The 8,617-nt window shown below is 43.6% G+C and overlaps 1 protein-coding gene across 4 annotated transcripts in view; it reads left to right on the plus strand.

Annotated features, from left to right (window-relative positions):
• The window catches only part of WBP1L (WW domain binding protein 1 like), a 61,042-nt gene that overhangs the window by 35,293 nt on the left and 17,132 nt on the right, over positions 1–8,617 (plus strand). The gene's annotated exons all lie outside the window — the stretch shown is intronic.

Genomic DNA, 8,617 nt, shown 5'->3' on the forward strand with positions numbered 1-8,617 from the left:
AAGGAAAGTTGATTTTGTTACTAACTATGTAGTAGCAGCCACAAGGCAGGGAGACCAAAAAAGGGGGAAGGGGGCCCCCAGTTGAAAAGTAATTGTTAAGAGTTGCAAAAATAGGGGCGCCTGGCTGGCACAGTTGGTGGAGTGCCTGACTTTAGCTCAGGTCACGATCTCACGGTTTTTGGGTTCAAGTCCGAGTCAGTCTCTGTCGTTACAGCTCAGAACCTGGAGCCTGTTTCTGATTCTGTGTTTCCCTTTCTCTCTGCCTCTCAAAAATAAATAAATGTTTAAAAAAATTTTTTAAAAAAACTGTTGCAAAAATAGGGGTGCCTGTGTGGTGCAGTTGGTTAAGCATCTGAGTCTTGGTCTCTGCTCAGGTCATGATCTCACAGTTTGTCAGTTCGAGCCCTGCATCGGGCTCTGCGTTGATGGCTCTGAGCCTGCTTGGGATTCTGTCTCTCCTTCTCTCTGCTTCTCCCCTGCTTGTGCGTGTGCATGCTCTCTCTCAAAATAAATAAACTTAAAAGAGTTGAAAAATATTTTGATATTGTTCAAATATCCCGCAACATTATAGCCAACAACGAATTTACCAGCTATGGTATTTTGGCTGTTATTTTAACTGTTGTGCATGTCATATGAGGCATGGCCTCTTCCTGCATTCTCAGCTCTTCTTTTCACTCTATTCTGCCTGAGATTCACTGTACTCAGCCACACTAGCCTTCTTCCTTTTCCTTGAGTGCACCAAACTCATTCCTCCATTGGTGTCTTTGCCTGTACTTGACATTGCCTTTGCCTGGAACACTGTTCCCACAGGTCTCCTTACTCTGGACTCCTTCTCATCACTCAAAGCTCATTCAACTCCTATGTTACCTGACTGCCCCATCAAAAACCTTTTGTCCTAGGGGTGCCTGGGTGGCTCAGTTGGTTAAGCATCCAACTCTTGATTTCAGCTCAGGTCATGATCTCGTGGTTTTATGAGATCGAGCCCCATGTCAGTCTCTGTGCTAACAGAGAGGAGCCTGCTTGGGATTCTCTCTCTCTCTCTTCCTCTCTCTGTGCCCCCTCCCACTCATGCTTTCTCTGTCTCTCTCAAAATAAATAAATAAAACTTTGAAAAAACATCAGCAACATAAAAAACCCTTTTGTCCTATTCTGTTTTATATTCTCCTGGAGATTATTACTCTTTTAAATTGTAATTTCACTTGTTAATTTTCATTCTTCTCTGCTTGAACGTATTTAGGATTTTTTTGTCTTTGTTGCTCTATAGTTTCAAACAGTGTGCCCAGGTATGAGTGTATTATTGTCTGAAAATTCCATTATCTTTTTTTAAATTTTGTTTTTAACTTTAAATCCAAGTTAGATAACATATAGTATAATAGTGATTTCAGGAATAGAATTTATTGATACATTTATCAGTTACATGTATAACACCCAGTGCTCATCCCAGCAAGTGTCCTCTCTAATTGCCTTTTGCCCATTTAGCCCAACCCCCCACCCAAAACCCCTCCAGCAACCCTCAGTTTGTTCTCTGTATTTAAGAGTCTCTTATGGTTTGTCTTCCTCTCTGTTTTTATATTATTTTTGCTTCCATTCCCTTATGTTCATCTGTTTTGTGTCTTAAATTCCACATATGAGTGAAATCATGATATTTGTTTTTCTCTGACTGATTTATTTCACTTAGCATCATATATTCTGGTTCTATCCACATTGTTACAAATGGCAAGATTTCATTCTTTTTGATTGCTGAGTAATACTCCACTGTGTATATATATCACATCTTCTTTATCCATTCATCAGTCGATGGACATTTGGGCACTTTCCATACTTTGACTATTGTCAATAGTGTTGCTATAAGCATTGGGGTGTATGTGCCCCTTTGAAATAGCACACCTATATCCTTTGGATAAATACTTAGTAGTGTAATTGCTGGGTCGTAGGGTAGTTCTATTTTTAATTTTTTGAGGAACCTCCATACTGTTTTCCAGAGTGGCTGCACCAGTTTGCATTCCCACCAGCCGTGCAAAAAGGTTCCTCTTTCTCTGCATCCTTGCCAACATCTATTGTTACTTGAGTTGTTAATGTTAGCCATTCTGACAGGTGTGAGGTGCTATCTCGTTGTGGTTTTGGTTTGTATTTCCCTGATGATGAGTGATGTTGAGCACTTTTTCATATGTCTGTTAGCCATCTGGATGTCTTCTTTGGAAAAGTGTCTATTCATGCCTTTTGCCCATTTCTTCACTAGATTATTTGTTTTTTGGGTGTTGATTTTGATAAGTTCCTTATAGATTTTGGATACTAACCCGTTATCTGATGTCATTTGCAAATATCTTCTCCCATTTCATCGGTTGCCTTTTAGTTTTGCTGATTGTTGAAAATTCCATTATTAGCTCTGGGAGTTTTTCAGTTCTTTCTTTCTTTCTTTCTTTCTTTCTTTCTTTCTTTCTTTCAAAAAATTTTTTTCACATTTATTTTATTTTCGAGACAGAGAGAGACAGAGCACAAATGGGGAATGGGCAGAGAGAGAGGGAGACACAGAATCCAAAGCAGGCTCCAGGCTTGGAGTTGTCAGCACAGAGCCTGACATGGGCCTCAAACTCACAGACCACGAGATCATGACCTGAGCTGAAGTCGGACCCTCAACCAACTGAGCCACCCAGGCACCCCCAGTTCTGTCTTTGAATATCACATCTCCGGAGCACCTGGGTGGCTCGGTTGAGCGTCTGACTCTTGATTTCGGCTCGGGTCATGATCTCATGGTTCGAGGGATTGAATCCTGTAATGGGCTCTGCACTGGCAGTGCAAAACCTGCTTGGGATTCCCTCTCTCCTTCTCGCTCTCTGCCCCTTCCCTTCTCACACGCACATGTGTGTGTATACTCTCTCTCAAAATAAATGGGTAAACGTTAAAAAAAATATATCACACCTCCTCCATTTTCTTAATTTCCTTCTCACGCTTCTTATTCTCATTTTCATTTTTCATGGTATCTTTTAATTGGTATAAACCCTTTGCTGGGTAATTTTCTCAGATTTGTGTTCCAGTTAATTGATTCTCTCTTTAACTTGGTCTGATCTCTGTGCAAACTATTTGTTAAGGTTGTAAATTTCAGTAATGATTTTTCTGTGTTTCCCCCTCCCCTGTCCCCCACCCAAATTGGCTTGGTCACTGTCTGTTTTTTTCTCATGTTTTTCATTGTTTCCTTTTGACTTTAATAATTGGATATATGCTTATATATTATCGCTTCTCTGATCATTCTGTTAAGTTTTTTCAGAGTCTTATTCTACTATTTGGTGGATTTTCCAAGTCTTGTTTGTGATGGCTTCTTCGTGCATAAACTTTTGTATTTTCTGTTGTGAGCTCATCTTCAACAGAGCTTTATTTGTGGGAATCATACTCTGATTAAGGGTAGGTCTCTTCAGAGTTTTGTATTTTTTCTCCCAAATGTTACACAGTTATTGCAAGCCTGACCACTTTTTGTGTGAAAGTTTTGCCATGGGGATTTTCAGACCATGTAGTAGTACAATTTAAATCTAAAATTAGCTTATGGAAAGACCTATGGTTACAGATGATCATTTTTCCTCTTAATTCAGAGCTTTCGTATTGTTACTATGTGCCAACAGGCTAATTTTTTCCTAGTCTGCTCTGTCTTTTTGAGGGTCCTCACTTTAAATGGGGGCTCACTTTCAATTTCCTGTTTTCAGGTGGGCCCAGGGGGAATAAACAGCCCCCTTTTCCAGGGCAAGTGAAAAGGCCTGACCTCATTTGCCACTGGACTTTCTAGTTCCCCCCAACATTTTTGGCCCTGGTGGATCTTCCTTGCTTTCTTGCAAGCTCAGCTGTGTAATTAAAAGGATACTGTTATATAGCCAGTACTTCTAGGAGTTTTGGCATTAAAGTTACCTACCCAGCTCTGTCGCCGTGAAAGCAGGATCTCTTCCCCCAGAATCTCTCACTCATGGCTGTAGCTGCAGCATCCAGCACAGCACCTGGCACATGGGGAAGGGCTGTCAATACAGACTTGTTATTTGACTTGTGGAATTGGACGTTTCAATTAGAAACTGTTCCTTCTCCCTGTAGGGAAAGCCAGAAGTGGTGCTCCAAATCCATTCATATCCAGCAGCCAAGGTGGTGTTCTGTGTTTTAACACCTGTGAACGATTTCAATTTTCCTGTTTTTTTACTTTTAAATGTTAAAACTTCGGTGCTTTCCTAAGGACACGAAGATGCCGTTGCCAGTTACCAGCAGAGTTTTCCAACCCCATAAATTGGTGAATTAAAACCATCCCTGGGGAACCATTATTGCCCAGTGTCTCTTTATGCTGGCACTTAGAAAGTTCTTATGCTGATTAAATTGACCTTTATAGTGGCTTAGCTGAGAATAGCAACTATAAGAGATGGAAACTGTTGAGGAAAGTGTTGTTAGTCCCACAGTTTCTGCTGCCACAGAAGAGGAGATGATTTTTTGCATATGTGCAAAACATATACTATTCATCCTTTTCCGTTGTAAAAATGTTCTTTCCAGTTCGGTGCTGTTCTTGCTTGCTTCTTCCCGGTGTCTGTGCTTTTTGTTTGCGGTGACCCTTTGTGCCCTGTATCAGAGCCAGTCCCTGTGATATCTGGGCTGAAGACACATACCAGTAACAGACGAAGATGCTAATGGTCATCTCCACAGTCATTCCTGAGATGAGAGGCCTCCAACATAAGGGCACATGTTATTCAGTTTCTTTGTGACAAGTTCTACATTTCTAGCATTTTTTGGTCGGGCAGTTTTGTGCAAATGAAAATATTGCTGGGAAGGAGCTGTCTTTAAAATGTAAATCTGATTTTGTCACTTCTGTGCACAGTCTGGTCCCCACTTACCTAACTTCCCTGCCTACTTCTTTAACCATCTCCTTCTAGTTAAAGGGCTTTGCTTGTACTGCCTCTTTTGCCTAGAATGTTCTTCCCATCCCTCTTCCCTCGGTTACTAACTTTCTAACCATCTTGGTGATCTCAGTTCAAGCTTACCTTCCTTACAGAAGCTGTCTGGACCTTCCCTACTAGCTCCTAGCTCTAATCTTTTGTAAGCTCTCACTATATCATGTATTTTTCTCTTTCTGGTTGCAGTTTAATCTGTGTGATTACTTTATCATCTTTCATTAGACTGCAAGCTCTGTGAAGACAGAGATCATGACCATTTTGGCCATTTGCGCATTGTGTTCCCCACCCTAGTTCAGTGCTGGTGCAGGGCAGGTACTCAATGTCGAAGGAAGGAATGAAGATCCTTACTGCACGCTGGGATGAAACACTGCTTTTCAGAAAGTCAGTGTGTGAAAGTACAACCTTTCAAGCAGGAAAGGGAGGAGCCCTGAGCAGGCTGTCCCTCCTCACTGCCAAGTAGAAGATGAAAGATCCGTACCCAAAGTCAAAGAGCTCTACAAGGGCAGGGTCCTTACCTTTTCCTCCAGAGACAAAATGTTGACTTTGTTTGGTTTGGGTCTTTCAGTGGATTTTTTTAAGCCACTGAAGTATAAGAAGCAACTGGACAAGTATCACCTCAACCAAGGAAACTAAAGGTCAATAGTAAGAGCGCAGGCTCTGGGGTCGGATGAAAGAGGTTTGAATGACTTTCTAGTCGTATGACCTTAGGCGAGTTGCGCAGCCTCTCGTAGCCTCAATTGCCTGATAACTACCTACTTCATAGGTTGCTTTCAAGTTGAGATGGAGGAATACGTGTAAGGCATTTAGAACAGTGCCTGGCACATGGCAAGTGCTCAGTATACATTAGCTATATTATTCACCCCAGGTTGCGTAGCCGTTGTTTCATTAAGCAAACCATTATGCACCAAGCGCTGTGTTCATACTGGGAATGGAGGAGGGGGGATGAGGAGACAGAGCTCCTGCCTATAGGGCGAGCACAATTCATTCTTTGGTTCACTCCCTGGAGACAGGGGGTGGGAGGGATATTTACTGCCCACTCTTCAAGACTTGGCCTGAGCAACATAATATGTATATAAAGTGCTTGGAGATGCTTAGAAGCAAGGCAAAGAGGAATCATAAAAGGTGCTGAGAACTTTTCGTATTTGAACCTTATCCATTGCATTCTCTCTAGTTTCTTTTTCCGTTCTTCCTGTGTCTGGAGCAATCCACATTGCCAGTTAACGTCACTCTTCTGAAATCGTTTTGATTGAATGCAAAGTGCTATTTAGATGGGCTTTCCTGCCCAGCAATAATGGTTCACAGACTAATATTGATACTAAGAGGTCAGAGAAGTTAAGTCACTTACCCAAGGTCACATAGTTAATTAATAAGCGCAGTATAAGAGCTGGGCTTCAGACCCAGATCAACCTCTTAACCACTTCTGCCTTGCAGTGGATCTCGAGCCACCTGGAGGTGTTTGAGAGCTCTCCAGGTAATGCACGATTAGTCTCCTCATACAGGGAAGGCTGGAAGAGTACCAGGCAGCATCCGTGCACTTCTGTTCTTTGCTGTCTCTTTGAATGAGAGGAGACAGATTTTAGCAGCTCTTGGGTTGACTCAAGGCTGCTGTGTGAGGGGATGGGAGGTGGGTAGGCTAATAAAGACTTCGGGTTGAAGGAGACATGAGAAAGCATCTTTGACTTCTCCTAAGGCTACTGAGTAACTTGTCCAGGTCCTGGTCCTCTGTCGTGAGGACCAAACCCAAGAAACCTAGAAACCCAGGGCTTTCCTTTCGCACCAGCAGGGTTCTGGAGGAGCTTACCTTTGGGACTGACATCTCAACTTACCCGCCTGGTCCTCCATTTCTTCCTTGCTAAAGGCTCATTAGCCCACTTCTTGTCTTCCTTAACTGTCCACCTGCTTTCCTTCATCCTGTAGCAGAAAGTGACTGTTTCCATCACCAGGGCCACCTCAGGCAGCCTGGGAGCTCTATTGCGGGGCAGGGGAAGGAGAACAGGGATTGAGATTTACTGGGTAAAAAGCGTTTGAGGAACCCTGGATTAGATGCTGCTGCTCCAGTTCTGCTCTCCCTGGAAAAGTGGAGGCAGAGCAGGAAAAAAGATCGAGGTCCTGTTTATACCAGGCTTCCTGTGGGGTGGGTGGGTGGGGAAGCCGAGAGAAAAGCTGACATCAGTAGGTCGTGAAGATTACCACTTGTTCAGATGTCAGACGCATTCCACTCCATGCCTCACTTAGGAGCAGTTGACTGTCCAGTGTTCAGAGCCTGGACCTCGTCTGGTGAATTTTCCTGAGGCAGAAGTGTCACTGGATTCTTTCATGTGTTGGAGTGTAGGCAGCACGGCCTGTTTTAGAAACTACGTGGATACTTTGAACTGTGTGAGTCCGTGCCAGAAGAATGGCATTTCAGGGCCCGGTGAACTTGGGAGAAACTTTTTGATGTCCTTCTGAAAGCAATGTTTTCCTCTGAAGTCAAGGAGGGTGTGTTCTAGCAAAAGCAGCGAGGGAGCCCAGATCTGCTTTCTCCATGTGCACCAGGCCTCAGAGGAGACTCGTGACCAGACAGCCCCTGTCCAGGTGTTCCATTTTGCTTATGGTGGACGTGGGGAGGCGGGCCTGTTGACAGTGCTGTGAAACCCTCACTGTCAGAACTTACAAATGCCTTTCCCGTGTTTCCTTCTTCCTCCACCCCTTTACACAAGGCTGTGAGGCTCTTAGAGACCAGGAAGCGCCTGAGCGTATGTGGTAGAGCCCTGCACCGAGCCTGGGATCTGGTCTTCAGCTGTGCCCTCTCCCTCATCCTCGCCTGTGACACCAGGCACTTGCATGGTCTCCGCCCAGCCTTAGTCCTGTAGACGGTTGCTGGAGTGCCTTGTTTATACCCCTGGCCAAGAAGACAGTGGAGTGTAAAGTGAGGCCCAGAGAGGAGGAACTGACCGTGTGACTTAAGTTTCCACTGGCAGGCGTCCGCCCGGATGTACACTGTGGGCAGGGTCAGCCTGAGTAGCAGCAAATACAATACTGTGGTTTTAGTTTCTTTGCTGAGCAGAGTTTTTTTTCCAACCTCGAGTTTCTTGAGGATGAGGACAATGTCTTATTTGTCTTTGTATCCCATGTACCCAACACGGTGCTTGGCACAAAGACAGTGTCCAGTAAGTGGACATGTTACTTCTTTAAAATAAAGAAACGTTGAAAGCCAGATGGAGTACATGACTTATGTGCTCCTGTGTCTCCCCATATGTGTTGGGGGTCCACAGTACATTTGGGGCTGAAGTTCAGGTTGGCTGGTCAGGTATCTCATATCTTAGATGTGAAATGTCAAAAAAACATTTTCACCTCCATCCTCTTCCAGAGCTGTGAATAGAACTTGGCACCCCGTGAGGTGGTTACTCAGCAGTGCCCATTCTGGAGCCGTCCCTGACAAGGCACAGTGTGAATCCTATGTCCAGTCAAGATTATTAAGAGATCATTTGATAAGCAAAAAATTATCTAGCAAATTGAAATTGGACAAGGTCACCTGAGCAGGTTACCTTTTTTCTTAAGAGCGAAAATTTTAGTGGCAAATTATTTTAGCTCTCTTTGGAATCACACTGTATTTGACCTTGAACAGTGTGTTGTTTTGAAGGACGGAATGACTGACTGGATGCTAATCCTAGAATATGTACCGCGTTAATTGTTCCAGGAACTTTCACAGAAAAGCTGGTTTT

Source organism: Lynx rufus, unplaced genomic scaffold, assembly GCF_022079265.1.
Source record: "Lynx rufus isolate CCGP_SWC_20201006 ecotype Redwood Valley unplaced genomic scaffold, mLynRuf1.p SCAF_11, whole genome shotgun sequence".
In the NCBI taxonomy this organism is placed as follows: domain Eukaryota; kingdom Metazoa; phylum Chordata; class Mammalia; order Carnivora; family Felidae; genus Lynx; species Lynx rufus.